Below are 16015 nucleotides of genomic sequence, written 5' to 3'. Positions count from 1 at the left end.
AATCGGACTCAAATATTGGGATATTGGAAGTCAAACAATATTCAGGAAAAACAAACTATCATAAGATCGGCATTGGTAATCGATCAACCTCAGTAAACCCGGTTTTGCAGATAGACTTGCAGACACCCCCCGAGGGAACGCAACGGACAAAGAAACGCGGAATAAGTATACTGACAGTCACGACAATTGTCTTCCAATACTTCGCGAAAACCTTATTAACTATGCATTCAAGGGCGGCGGAAGCGCGACAACAACGCGATGAAGACGGAGGCGCCCTTCCACCCCGTAATATGAGAAGTAACGTAGCCGGTGTACTTTCGAAGAAACTTGTTCCATTTATCTCGAGTCCTCCTGAGAAATGCTTGTGACTCTACGTGGAGAACACAAAATAAACCTTACCTACAATGAATCATCGTGTAAACCGCGCATTTCGCCTTCGCGTCCATCAAAGATATAACATTGTTCCTAAGGGAAAATGATCCAATTCAAAAATTCGTCCAGACAGCGTTATCAGTACGGTTAAATGAACTCTGACAGCCCTAGATTCGGCACTCCGACGAAAATTTCTATGTTAATATAGGTATATATAGGTATATACATATATATATTGCATTCTTTCTTGACATAGAGAAAATTGTAAGTCTCATATAATAAAAGAGATAAAATATTACATTTCAACAGGTTCAAATAAACTCTTGAAATGCTATGTATAATAAAAAAAAAAGTTCTTTCTCCAAATAATCTTTAATATGAAAGGAGCAAAAAGATGCTCAGCGTTATTTATATATACAATTAATTATATATACAATATATACAATATATACAATTTCGCTATTATTCATATAATTTACATTAAAATGAAGCCAATAGTAACAATATTATGCAGCTTGATATAAATATTAAAAATATTGCATATATTAAATCTTACTGTCGATAAATTTCGCGTTGCGGAATGTAGATTATATAAATACATACATTGCAAGAAAGTTAACATTATATTCACACATAAAACAATATAGTTTTGCTATAAGCGTTTTTTAATAAACGAAACGCGCATAGTTAGCTTAAGCCATAACTATATATTTACAGAAATACGCGTGCAAAAATATGGATGAGTGCACTGTAACGTTGTGAATGTTTCACTGTAACCAAATAGCCCCGCCGAGGCAACAAACGAGTTCGCGAAGTGCACGAAGGTTGTTTATCGTCGAAGCGAAGAGAGAAAAGTTACCACAAAGCAATGGCCTTTTAATGTGTGGCAAGGGCTTCGGCGCGAACTTCCGCTCGCAACTTTTTGCTGTAATTAATTCCTAATACGATATTAGAAGTACTCTTAGGAGCTGCACGTTGCCGTTGCAAGTAAGACGCATAAATTACGCGGATCCCCGTTCGATGGAAACTCTTTGTTTCTGTGTTTATAACATCGAGATTAATGCTAACGCCTTTGCCGCTCACAATATTTATGAATACGACGGGTACAGAAATGGGGGAGAGTGTTTCTGTATTGCCTCGTGTTTTATGATACGGAGGACCCCTTTTTTTTATTGGGTGATAAAGGGGAAGTGCTACCCGACAAAAGTAGAATTCAACCGAGAGAACCATTTTCCGCGATATGCAAAACTGTAAAAGGTCAGTACTAACTGACAATTTGATATGGGCTTGATCTTGCGCTTGCTTTTTTTTATTCGCGGTACAATTCTGAAATTCTGAAATTGCCTTGCGTTTGTTAGGTACCCAAACGGAATAATATTCGTGAAAAAAATAACAGTCGGTGTTGTTCAATATACATAATTTGTTCCTAGCGCAACAAACATGTTAGTATTGTAGATTATAATTAAAACAGAGAAAAAACCAAAGTGAAACACGCAGCGGTAATAAATTGTTCATTATTTTTGCCGTCCAGTACAAAGACTATTTATCGTAATACGACTTCAAAGCTTGTTGCAACTGGCGGAACGTTGTTGAACGAAATTCGCGGCGAAGTGTGCGCACAAGAGTATATGCCGCGTACCGCGGCCATAAAGAGAAGTAGAATACCGCTTGCGCCATAAATCTTTACGGGTAATCATTTCTTATAATGCTTGAAGAAATTTCAACATGCAATTCCTCGCGACGATGAGAGTTGCAGAGAACCTTATGCTCAAGTATCTATGGATTCAAAGACATAGAAAGCGAGACCCATCAATGGCGCAAGAGCCTTTGATCTTTATTCCCAGCATACATATTTCACGATTGAGAGATATTAATCATACTCACAAATATTACCTATCCTTTATCAACCAACGACGTCAAAACGTATGGATGTGCCTGTATTTATTATGTGAAATATATACACATGTATTAAAAATTACACTTTTTTGCAATTAAAGAAAATTTCTAACGAATGATACATCCTTTCAATTTTCTCAACGAAAATTAATCACTCTTATCCGGAATATTGCTGTAATTATCTCTAAATAAAAAAATCTTTAAAAAAGAACATTTATTAAAAACAAAACAAAAATTTGCTATTTTGTTATCTCCTTGCATTCTCGGAAAATGGATTAAATGTACTTATCAATTGCACATACCTTGAATTCACATACTGAAAAAGTAATAGCTTTCTCTTTGATTTCTACTATTTGTACTCCAAAAACAATATCACTTGCTGTATCATCTATAATAAGTATAGTAATCTGTTGTTGCAACACAATGTCATTGCATTAGCAATCAATCTTGTTATTAATTACAGAAATTAAAATTACATATTAAATGGATAATATGTAATATTATAAATGGATCCAGGCTCATTAACCTTTACGGTACGATAAATAGACTGTTTCGTATTATTATCCGGTACATTCGTATTATTATATAATACATTTATATTATATTAGTCGATTATAGTTCAGTAACGGTCCGAATAACAAATTTAATTTCATGTTATTACTCGTGAAAATTCGACTATTATATCGACTATGTCAGAATATAAGAGGTTGCTTCTATTGATTACCAATGGACCCTACTCGATGCTTAAAGTACTCACTTTCGTTTCCGACATCATCCGACATCATACGAGACGTTGCCCGCGATCGAGAGTCAAATAAATTTGTCTCAGTCAATCAAGACGTACGACAGTTCATTCCACCTGCCTGTCCAAAAGCCCGCGGTTCAGTTATAAGAAGACAGACATCTATACCTCGTTTGCGTCGTTTGAGCGACTACCCAAGAATTACACGTAAAATACTTGGCATAGACTTTTATCTCTTTCTTAGGTAGATCTATTAATAATGATACAATTGCGCTTTCGTATTGCAGCGAGAGAAAGTAATATAGTATAACACGCACACGAATTATCAGACTAGTTTTCACTAGCTTGTAATCAAATAATACAAATAATATTAGACAAAAAAGGTACTTGACAGAATTTCGGAAATATATATTTTGATGCGTAAATAAATGTTGTAATTTATTTTATTTGCGTAAAACCAATAAACAACAAAGCTTGATTTTAGCAAATTTATTAGTCTACCACATGATTTAACAATATCGGAAAAACAACATTTGTAATAAAATATCCCATCAAATTCTGAAATATATCGATATTATCTTCATACGTAATGTAGAATAAAAAGCATCTATTAAGGTATTTTAAAAATTCATATTCTTGTTTCAGTTTCCTCGAGTATATGAATATCTTGATGGACGTTTTGCAACATCCGCAAATTGCTTTGCATATTTCGACACAGAAGATAAGCGAGGCATGATATCTCTCTCAAGAAATTTTATGTGCAGAACCTCTATAAGTAAACTGCTAACGTGTTACATCGCGTGTAGAAAAATCCGTTTAGATATATTTTCAGGAATATTTCGGTGTCGCTTTTTATTTCGACACAGAAAATCCGAAATATGTCAAGAATATCATTTTTTGCGATTGCGCATTACCACTATCAAGGCATGCACTCGAAACGTGTCGTATAAACCACTCCACGAACGTTCTAAAACTTAGCCCGACTATATAGCAGCGGCACTTAGCTTTTAACTCTTGAAATTTTTACCCTTTGTGTGCTCGCTGATTTCTTTTTACAAATACATTATTCCATTTCAACTAACATGGTGTTAAAAAGGACAAAAGACTTTGCGGCATACAACGTAAAATATTCAATAGTTATCATTTCTAACTAGTGATTAAATTTTAATTGATAGACAATCAAAAGTGAAGCGTTTTAATTTATCTCTCATGCCTGTATAAAAATCTATAATAAATTCTAGACGTGCAATAATTCAAGAAGCATCTTCATATATATCTGTATATCACGCGTCGATACATTGACAGAGAAGCTTGAGCATCGCGTTGTCTCCGAGGCAAGGTCTAATTGGTTCGATAAGCGCAAATAGGTGGGAATAATTAAATCTCCTCTCTCGATGCGGCATAGAGAATCAAAGCTGTCAAGGCAATTAACCCGTGCAAACTTGTGAGGCCGATCCTCCTATTGACAATCACCCATCGATTGTCGCGCATTTCCCTCAACGATTCATGATATTCGATATTATCGGCCAAAAACCCCATCGTCCCGAGTGCCCGATAAGAGAACGCGCGCCGCATGGAATGCTGGGAAGAGGGGTTGGTTCGGTTCAAGCCGGCGCCCTCGCTCCACAAGTTTCTTCAGTATACGCGCGTAGCTACATTCGGTTGGATCCTATCTCGCAACGTGTTTGAAAATCGCGTCATCTTCGTATATCGGGAAAATCTTTCACGAGGGAAACATTTCGTCGGTCGGTTTACGTGTCAAAAACTATCGCTGTGTTTACTTGAATTTGATCGAAGACAATTTAAGCTGGCGCGAATATAATTCATTCGTTGAAGTGTTCTCTAAGTATATAATGCTCGTTATAAATCGAAACTTTAAAAAACTTAGAAAACTGCGTATATATTGAGATTTCACGTCGGTTGATCACAGAAACTTCGATCGAGCGTCGACGTATAGCTGTCATCTTGAAGTTTGCTAATTGCAATCACACGGCTTTGTGAAGGACAAATAACTGCCATTGCAATGCTATCATTTACTTCAAGCGTTTTGCTTGAAAAAATTCTCAAATTATTATTTATGTGCCAGTAAAGAATATTGTAACATTATAGTGCATAAACTAGATAGTTAAGAAAAGTTGATTTAAGAAAGAAAGTTATTGAAAGTGAAGACTACTCACGTCTTTCGTGAGCAACCAAAAATTCCATAAAGCAATTTCATATTTTGGAAGGTACTTCAACCATGCACATATACGGGCATTCGTAATTTCCTTATCGCAGCCGTCAAAGATTTAATCGATTTGAATTTGCGCGAGCTGGTACTGCCGAGGCAATATATCTCGAATTCCTTTGCTTCTTCCAGTACGTTTGATAATGCTCGCCTGGAGAATTCTTTCGACCATGATACCACTCGAGATTCTTCTCGAGTTAAAAAACGCGGCTTATTCGCGCGTGTAACCATTAAAAAATAATCATCCACGTATTACAAGACTGAGACAGTGTTCCAGCGCAGGGGGAGAAATGGCAACACATTAAGAGATGAAGTTTTACTCGGGGGGGTAAGTATTGCGCGGAATGTATGAAGCTTCATCAGTTTCTTTAGCAACTAATTAGAAAATATTCCCATCGTATAGCTTGTTATCCAAAGCAATAACTCTTCGTGTTAACGTAAAGTCATACTGACACGTATTGGATGAGTAAGCGAACAATGTAAATAGGGCTTAAGAGAAAGAGAAAGAGAACAGTACCAAAATAATGTTCCAATTTTCCCGCGAGTTGGCACCTCTTTTATTTTTTGCTGCAACGATTAAACCGGAGTGCTGAATTAGCTAGTTTTTTGCTTATATTATTTAATATTCTCTTTCCCTCCTTTATATATACACTCTTTTTGTCTCGTTAGGAAATGTTATAATTTCTCTAATTTAAAGATTTATTGAGCTATTGTTCGTATATACAGAGAGTATAAAAACAATTGTACAGTCACTAAAAAGAAGTCTACATTTTACCATTGAGAGTATAAAGAAAATTTAATTAATATTTCCTCGCAAAAATTCTTTTATTCCAATAGCTCATTGTTCGACAGAATTCCTTATTGTATACCATTAAAAGCAAAATTTCTCGTATCGCCTCTCGAGATATCATCCTAACTATTACTACAAAGACCCGTCGACCCTTATTTAGTCCCCATAGAAAAAGCCGATGGCCAAACAGCGAACCCTTAGACGTAGAGCGAGCATCTAAGATCATTGTACGACCCTTTACGACCGCAGTAATTCTTTAGACCGCGCACACCGACTCTACCCTCGGTTATCGGTGTAACTACTTCGTGTGGTAGCAGGGCTCCTTTACTTCTGATGAAGTTACATTCGTAGTACCAGAGATCCATCTTGCCAACAGGCTCTCTCTTACCTTTCCTTTAAATTCATCGAAACCTTTAGACGAGTCATACGGAATACACATATATAGTAATCAAACACTTGCACGTACGCTCATCACGTTTGCAAACGTTTGCAATATTGTTTTAGTTTTTATTATAATTTTTGTCTTAAACATATAATGTAAATACTTTAAAACGTTTAACAAAATGTAAAAAAAAAAAACAAATGACTTTAAAGAAAAATATTTAAAGAAGCATGAAACATATGTGCATAATCCTTAAAAAAAGAAAAAAAAACAGAAAAAAAATATATATATATAAATATTGCTAAAAACATTTACATAAAAGATATATTATTTAAAAAGGTTCCTAAAAGCGTTTATATAAAATATATATTATTTATAAATATTCCTAAAAAGTTCGATAAAAATATATAATAATCTTAAATTATTTCAAAAAATTGACAAATTATTTTCTAAAATATTTGTGCTTTTTAATAAAAATCTAACGTTTCTTACAAATAAAATTCAAATAATAAAATAAATAAGTTGCAAAAGCTATCCGCACTTAGGGTATAGAAGAAAGAAGATACTTTAGTTGCAGGCATTTGCGCGCAAAAACGGTCTCGACAGTGATTTATTATAACATTTCATTTCACGTAACATACTCTCAAGGAAACTCAGCTTTAGATATACCTATACGATATGCTGGTGAAAGAGTTGTACGCTGTTGTAAATATAAACAAAATTACTGCAAACATCTTGAAAACTGTGCTTTATGTTCCCCCCATATAATATAATTTCGCATTCACTACCTTTCTTTTAAATTATTCTAAATGTTTGTATCTTAAAATTTTTAAGATCCGTGCGTATCTATCGACACGGTGAATAACTTTTAATGAATGCAAGCTCTTCCGCGAAGTTTATACCAAACTTTCGAGTCAAACTTAAATTTCGCCTTACAAATTTTCGGCTTTTCCCACCGCGGATTCTTGTTCCGCACAGCAGATGTGCGGCACGCCGTATTAAGTTTACCGTTTTAAAAGCGGTTAAAGTTACAAAATCGAATTGAGAAGCGTATTAACGCTCCACGAAAACGATATTATATCTGAGCATAATACTGCGGCACTGCGACTGATGAAAACTTAATGCTAGAATTATGTAACCTTACTACGATTAAGCTGTGGCTCGTGGAGAAGTTTCTAAGACTAAAAGACTATTATCTGCCCACGTATACCAGATGTCTTACGAGATGGTCGTGAGATGAATATGCATTGCGACAATGGAGACGAGAATTACCCCTTGACACAGATCCTAGATTATCGCTTCATTCTTGGGACGTCCAGTTGCTATATAGGGATGAGTGAACGAAGTGCAGACATAGGTGAGAGCAGTCTTAATAATAGTTTGATTAAAAAGTTTGAGTATATAGCGCATGACGGTGTTGCTATCAAGTGCAACAATCGCCGTGGGCAATTCCCTTAATTTTTACCGCCTCTGATTTTCTACAGAATGATGAAAATCTTAATAATATAATAATGTCTCCGCTCTGTCACTGTTCTTATCGCAAGCAATTGTATTACATTTATGCGAGCACATTTCCACAGGACAATTCAAATTTACATAAGCGAACGGACGAAAGTGCTTTACATTAGATTTAACATTCTTCGTGAATCTCATGAATCTCATTCGGACACTTTCAGAACAATTAACAAATGCTAAGTGAACAATGTAACAATGTGTTTAATCTTTAGACGCAATCAATAAATGAGCAATAATTATTTATCTTTTATGCATTTTGCTTCATTATTGATATTTAATCGCTGATTTCAAACAAAGATGCTTAGTGTGCGTGCGATGGGTGTATATTTTTACACGTACGCACACATATGAATAAAAACAACAAATAAAATGCAACAAAAACCAACATTACCCATACATTTTCATAATTTTAACGCGTCGTTAATCGATACTCGCTGGAAATTTTCACCTCGACATATTACGATATTCGATTAATCACGAACATGCGGTACTCTCGAGAAACGTGGTCGTAAATGAGGACTATCGCCGTGGTAATTTTACAGCTTCAGAGCAGCAGCGCGTATAAATATATTGTGCATATCTACGATCTGAGAACTGTAGTTAGGTATTTAATAATCATATTATAATGCATCACGTACAGCGCCGGCATAAATGGATTCTTTATTAAAAGGCATACTGCGTAGCCGCAGAAATTTACAGGCCATTTCAGTTCTTAATTGGTCTTTGCATTTCATGGAAGATTTAATTCCGAAATATATGCAAAAAGTGCTCACTTGTGAAAGTATGATTATTTGCCTTCATTGCAACGTATTACGCCTTTGAACCTGCGTTTACAGTGTAATTTCTCGTTGCATTTATCACTAAATTTCTGGTTAATCTCAACTTCGAAATGGTATAACTGTCAAATATACCCAAACCAACCAATAAAACTTTCGAACGCGCGTAGTAATAATGTGTGTATCACTAGAGGATAACAAATAACTAATTTAAAATTACACATGTAAATGGTGCGATATCGTTGTATATATTATTTGAAAACATTAAAGTTCAATAATCGATACATTTACATATCCACCATAAATGTGATTGATTTATTAAACGTTATAACGGAATAATAATTTATCATGATAAGATTCTAAGTAGTATGTATATCTATTATTTTCTGCGCTTAGATGGTATTTTTAAATTTCATCGCAAACGAAAAATCTGCTGGTAATACCTTTCCGTGCACATAAAGAAGCGCAAACTTAATTAGTCGTGACAATGTCACTTTTAAACAAGCCGGACGTAGACGCAATTAACCATCGTGGCAAAAATATGAAAGCTGGGACTTGTTTATCTGGGGTTTCTCTTTTGTGAGATCACATATTCGATAAATCCAGGAAATATTAGTATCTCGTTATAATAGAGAGCTACGTACATATATGCAGCCATTTATTAAAAACTAAAACCAAAATAAATAACAGTAAAATAAAACTATTATTACTAAGCTAAAATAATATTAAATTTTCTCGAATTTAATACATTTTTCTCCACCGTTTCTGTGCATTTTGCACATATTGCGATCTTCATTAAATTTCTTATATTCCTATACTCAAGCTACACGCTTTTTTCCTCGATTCTCTTTTTATTTATCATATATACAAAATAATTCATAAAGTTTTAATGTTTTACGAGATATTTTTTGAAATAATTATAAGTAAAAAAGTTTATAGTTTATACAAATATAAATGCGATTCTAAATATTTAGGAAGTTACCTAACATTTTTGGGAGTGCGATATTGTGATCTAAGTCATTTAGATTTTGCAATTAAAAATGAATGAAAGATCTTGTTAAAAAAAGGCGTAAATACAGGATGCTTTACTATACATTGAATTTCAAATGTGTCCATATAAATTGCCGAATGGTATTTGAATGGTATCCTGCAACGGAGAATTTATATCTAGGTTTTATGGTTGATAAAATATGTACAATAAAAAAGTATCCAATAAAATTAAGTATAAATATGCCTCGATTATCGAAATAGAAAGTAACAATGTGACGCTTCGTCGAAACTTTATTGCTTGGTAGACTATAGAGTGCGTCAACGATGCAAATATTACCAAGAGTCAATTCCATGCACCGCCAATGATTATCCATTAGACCTCGAATAACGGCGGTTTATAATACAGTTATGTGGGTAACGCCTCATTTCCGGCAGGATGTGACATTATTTGGAAATAATTACGTAAGCACGACGAAAATGCATTTACGATTAAGCCGGAAATTGGAAATACGCCGTAGAATCTTCATTATATTCAAAGGTGCTTTGAAAGTATTTTGCTATCATCGTAATTGCAAGTTCCACTCATTAAAAATTGGATTATAAAAAATCTTCTATTACTTTAATAAAAAAATACACACAAATTTAAAATAATTCTTTTAAATTGTGGAGAATTCGTAGTTTCCTACATTTTTATATAGGTAGATAACTCAAAATGTTTTAAACCGTCTTTAATTAATAAAAATTTCGTAAATCTAAAACTTCAAAAACTTATATTAACGAAAAAATGGATATTTATATAATAATAATAATTTATATTATGACAAAATTTAAGGATCTTTCTTCTTTCTCATAATTTGCATAATAATAGAATATACAATTAAAAAAATAGGTTGATTTGTAAATACAGCATTTCATTTGAGATGAGATTTTTTTCGACGAAATATTGATGCAAAATATTTGTAATGAGACAATGTATCTTTTTGAAGAAAAAGCTTCTTGCGTGACTTAAAATCCTTAAAAGTCATTTATCATCGTAATTACATAGCTGCTTTTTGCAAAGTACGCTGTCATGTGATAGAAACGTATGCATTATCTACCACCATAAATTTCCACATTTAATGTAGTTGCAATAATGATGTTAAGATGTAGTTGTAATAATCCATTATTTCAATATAACATCTATGTTGCAAAATTACTAAATTATATTTAATTATAAGAATTATTTATATCCAGCATACATTTTTTAACCCATAGCTAGAAAGCAATTTGTTGTAAATTAACAATGCAGTCAATAAAAAAGGTCGAATTTATATTATCAACACACACACACACAAAATTTAAGAATCTTTCTTCTTTAACAAAGCACAGATTTAATGACAGAAAATTTCAGAAATAAGATTCCGCGTATTAATATTAAAATAACCAAAATTTAAAGAGAATTTCTTTCATGTACCCCTTGAAATTGCCCTAGCAATTTGTCTTCTCAAGAATACTACAGTACAACTGATTTATCTTATCAATCTTGAAGCTAATCACCCGCTTTTCCAAGCAAGAGCTAAGAAGATAGTTAAAAATATAAAAAACAGCTATAAGTATATCTTAAAAATTCCCGGTGTACGGCGCTTTGTGCCACACCAAATTCTAGCGACGTACTTTATTTTCGCCACTGATCAACAAAAAACATCACATTCCACGAATTTTTTATTCAGCCTCGATCGACATCATTAATCTCACTAGAACTATGTTCTATAAGAAATAAATATCGTACCTGTACAAATTGTCTCAATAACTATTATATAGTACTAAATAATAAATATAATATAAAATATATATATATATATATATATATATATATATATAAGTTTGACAAATATTTTTAAAATATTTTATGCAGCTAGATCAAGCTAGATATAAACTCCGTTTATTTCAATAACATATTCAGTAAATAGATGTTTAATATGTTAATGTTGTTTCTGTCTTTGTCATTCTCGCAACATGCTTATTAATCCAGATGCTAAACAGTTAGCCACAAAATGTTTATGGGTACAATGTATTTTAGCCAAACATTACGAACATACGCGATAAGAGAATTATGATTTTACATGAAATTATAAAGGTTAAATTGAAGTTTGTGGAAAATTACCTTTATATATTACCTCTATATATTGCAAATATACGTTACAATTAGAATAACAGCACGTGAGCAAATCCGCAGAAAAATTACGGCTCCCAGTACCATTAGGTCCGAGCCCATCATAAAAAGATGTGAAACCTTTACCCTCTACCTATCTTCTTACTTATTCAGCAGCACGAAATTAATAATGAGTTTCGATGTGCCAATAAGGTTCTGTTTTTTTTTTTAGTACGATGTTATGTAATAATTCTTCTGTCTAACATAAGCATTACTAAAGTAGTTGAAACAAACTTTTTGGAATAATACTTGCAATTGCGTTATTGACAAATAGGATAATTATTTTCAAATAAAAAGAAACATGGATTTGATAAAATCCCTTTGTTTTCTAAAATTATATATACAAAAATTCTTATATGCAGAAATCCGCAAAATACTTCGAATAGAGGTATTTCTCAATTGTCTCCTTGCGATCGCTTGGTCTATTCGTTTGACGTTCTTCTGTGGCATCGAAACGCGAAGCAACCGCGTCTAACATCTTGCCTTTGTTCTTTGGGCTGTGCAAGACTATCGCAGGGCGATCGGAAGACGCCTTTACTCGCGCTCAATAAGGCGAAACGAGCAAAATGCTCAATGACAAAGAAATGACGAGTTCCGCATCCTTCCTTTCGAGATCGATAGACGATCTTCTCTCGCTTCTCAAGGCACCGTACAATGATGTAAAAAAAGTACGTTTAAAAATTGCGGATGTGAAATTTTGCCGGAACAATCAGCAAACAGGTTTACCGAAAGCAATCCTCGACCGAGTTTATTCTCATGTAATATTATGTAAAAGTCAAAATCAACGAAACAATTTAATTGTACACGAAATATTATAATACGTAAAAAAATATAATGTACTGGAAATGGCTAAATCCTACAAAAATATATTTCAATTGCTTTGTAATAAATAAATTAATTAAATTTCGAGCCAACGACGGTCAAAACTGAAACAAATGTTATTTAATATATCGCGGTCTAATATAAAGACTCTCGGAAATTAAAGAAAATTGTGGAAAATCTCATGAATTGTTTTATCGTAATTATTTTAAATTTTTTGCATTATTGCATGCAATATTGATTACCATCAATTTTATCGGGCTACCATTTATTTGGCTCATTTTAATGCGTGCAGCACTGCTGACATTTTCTATTGGATAATACTACTTCAGGCGGGTGAAAATATTTTCGCGGCTGTCATCATTAAATTGAATTTTTCGAAAGCTGTCGTCTGTACCAAAACTACTCACGAAACATTCGAATATGTGAAACGACGATATATTCAGCGTCTCTGAAGGAGAAGTATCGATAGAATCTATATACACGATCTTACTTGTAACCGGTATATTCACGCGTGGAAGCTCTCTGATAATAACACCCTGCTCACGTGCCATATTATTTCGTGCACACTTGGAAAATAACTGATATTGTGAAAAATAACTCATAAAATTCGCATGAATCAATACTTTACGATACCCGTGAGATCGCAGATCGACGATGCGTGTACCATAAACGCGATGTCCGTTTCGTATGTATCACTCACATTAACGTCATATCCGTAAATGTAAGTTCCAAATAAGTGATTTAATAAATAACGTCTGATGTGCATTAGAGACCATTGCAATATAAGGCAATATGCATTTGGTATTAAAAAATGATTAATAATCGATTACCCCTTATATATATATAAATGTTGCAGAGAGACAAAATATTCTAATCAGAAAACAGAAATATTTAAAAATGGATATTCCGTTGCAAGGTAATTTTACCAAGCAAAGCCTCTTATTCTGTATAATGACGATTTCCCGATTTCTATTTTAGAACATTCTCTCACGAAATTCTTTCCGTCCAATATTTTTGATTGCGATTGCGTACTGCATTTTTTAACTGAATCATCATTTGTTATAATGTAGTTTCTGTATGCAGATTCAAAGAATTTTTGTTCTTACGATTACAGTGCTACGTTGAGATAACGTAATATTTGATGTTTTCAAAAAAGTCAATCATTCATTATAATTCTATATATATATATATTGTATATATATCATTAAATAGAGTTGTGTAGTTTAACAATCTTTATCAATTTTTTTGTATTTTTAATGTACATAAATTACTATAGAATTAGATAATTTTCAAATAACAAATAATTTAAAAATTATGTATTTTTTTAAATTCTATATGTAAGTGTGTTAAGAAAGTAATAAAAGTAACTACATCTACACATACTCAAAAATCTATGTCACTGCGGGAGGGGAAATCTATATTTTCCCATCTCAGCGGTATGCCGTCGCGAGTCTAACAACTTTCATAAGTGAAACGGCGCCTCTAGTCTTGAGCGTTAGCGAGACTATAAGTCGCCCAACAGGCGTTTCCATCACACATACACACACACATATATATATATATATATATATATATATATATATATATATAATAAATAATCAATAAAATATAATAATATAACGACCCTCGAAATTCAAATATAGATAAGAAGAGGCTGTAAGGGTCACACGCGGATCCAGGTGCGTTTAAATATTATATTGATTTATTTCAACAATTCCAAATTCCATATGACCGTTACAGCCCCTCTTCTTATTTATATTTAATAAATAATCTATTGCTGCGTGTCAAAGGCGAAAAAATTATCATAGCTTTAGGATTTCGTGAGGTTTCATGTTTGTGTAAATGTATTAGAAATATGATGTATTAGCAGGAATAATATAAGAGAAAAATATAAAAACAAATTAAAAAAATATATTTCATAGAGTTTGCCTATTGCTTTATCCATTGGACGTAAACGTTTCATATTTTACGCGCAAAAATGTATTGTGTCATGAAGTTATACGTATCTATTTTATAATTTATCAAATAAGAATACTTTTATAAATACGGATAGGGTCGTACAGTCGGTAGACGTATAGAATCAATTATTCAAATCCATAATAAATCATCTTATACGAGCTCCATAGAAAATTCGTAGCTCCACCTTCACCACAAAGATCGCCCGAAACTTCGATGGCGTGTACGTTAGAACAATACACCATAAATAACGCTCGCAAGCAGTAACGCCTATTATTGATCTTTCGTGTCTGAAACAACGCACCTTGTACGTTAATAAAAATCTTTCGCGGTTATTAAATCCACATATTATGATATTAGTCATATCCTTCGTATACTATTGGATATTAATTTAGTGAATTATATCTTTGTACCTTTTTATTGCACGTCATATATATATAGCTTTAAAAAAAATACTAGAAACAAGTTACGAAATGTTATGTAAGTCTTTTGTCATGCAATGTTGAGTCTTAAAAAAATAGCGTGGTTGCATACATATATAATGTTTAAACTTTATCAATTTTTTCTTTCATTATATTTTAAAATATCTCTCATTAATTCAGATCAGCTCACGTTTTAAAATGTTATTCATCTAGTGTACCATTTAGATTATTACAATCGTGTTCGCGACTGAGCTTTTAGAATTTCTTCGTAGCACTTCATCAGACGTGAGAAAAAATTAACGAGGATGATGGCAAGAAACTAAGAGAAGTTTGTGATAATAATTCGGCTCGAATGCCCGCTATCTATATACACATCGCTATACAAACGTGAAAGAATAAAACGCGAAAAAAGACGTTGAAAAAACCCAAAAAACATAAAACATAGAAAAAGGCAGGTAGCGAACACTTATCTCCTATGATTACACGGTTAAATCTATTTTATTTATTATACAAAATAAATGTCTTTAAATACAAAAAAATTAAGAAAAATATGATATTACGCATAAATGTGATGAAACTACTCAAAAACAAAAAATCTGAAACACTAAATTAAATTTTTCAGATATGTAAGCGATCCAGATTTCATATATGCTAAAAGAGCCTAGGTTGCGTAAATTTTTATGTATTAACTGAGGCAATCACGCTGAGTCGGTAAATCTTCAGCAAATATTTATCAATTCGTACCTCTGAATTCTTTTCATCGAGAATATGCAGTCGTGCTCTGATGCTATGCTGTGCATTTAATTAACGTTTGTTACCTTCGATTACTTTTACCGATCGTGGTGATTACTTTTTATTTAGATTAAAATTCTGCTGCTATTTCGACAATAATAGTCGAGAAATAATTCAGAGTACAATTCCAGCGGCTCTCTCG

The 16015-nt window shown here is 32.9% G+C and overlaps 2 protein-coding genes across 5 annotated transcripts in view; one reads left to right on the top strand and one right to left on the bottom strand.

The window, feature by feature from the left end:
* LOC143902387 (UNC93-like protein) overlaps window positions 1-16015 on the bottom strand; it is a 126339-nt gene that overhangs the window by 14865 nt on the left and 95459 nt on the right. The window lies entirely within an intron of this gene.
* The window catches only part of Glurb (metabotropic glutamate receptor B), a 124155-nt gene continuing 112807 nt past the window's right edge, over window positions 4668-16015 (top strand). For 3 of the 4 annotated variants that reach the window (XR_013258342.1, XM_077415225.1, XM_077415227.1), the window contains exon 1: window positions 4668-5565. The gene's annotated coding sequence lies outside the window, so the exon portion shown is untranslated. The remainder of the gene's footprint in view (window positions 5566-16015) is intronic. The other variant, XM_077415226.1, reaches the window with a different exon arrangement.

The sequence above is a fragment of the Temnothorax americanus genome, unplaced genomic scaffold, assembly GCF_048541705.1.
Source record: "Temnothorax americanus isolate GAGA-0224 unplaced genomic scaffold, ASM4854170v1 Scaffold4, whole genome shotgun sequence".
Taxonomy (NCBI): domain Eukaryota; kingdom Metazoa; phylum Arthropoda; class Insecta; order Hymenoptera; family Formicidae; genus Temnothorax; species Temnothorax americanus.
Note: the sequence above shows the minus strand (reverse complement) of the source record. Positions and strands in the feature narration are given on the sequence as shown.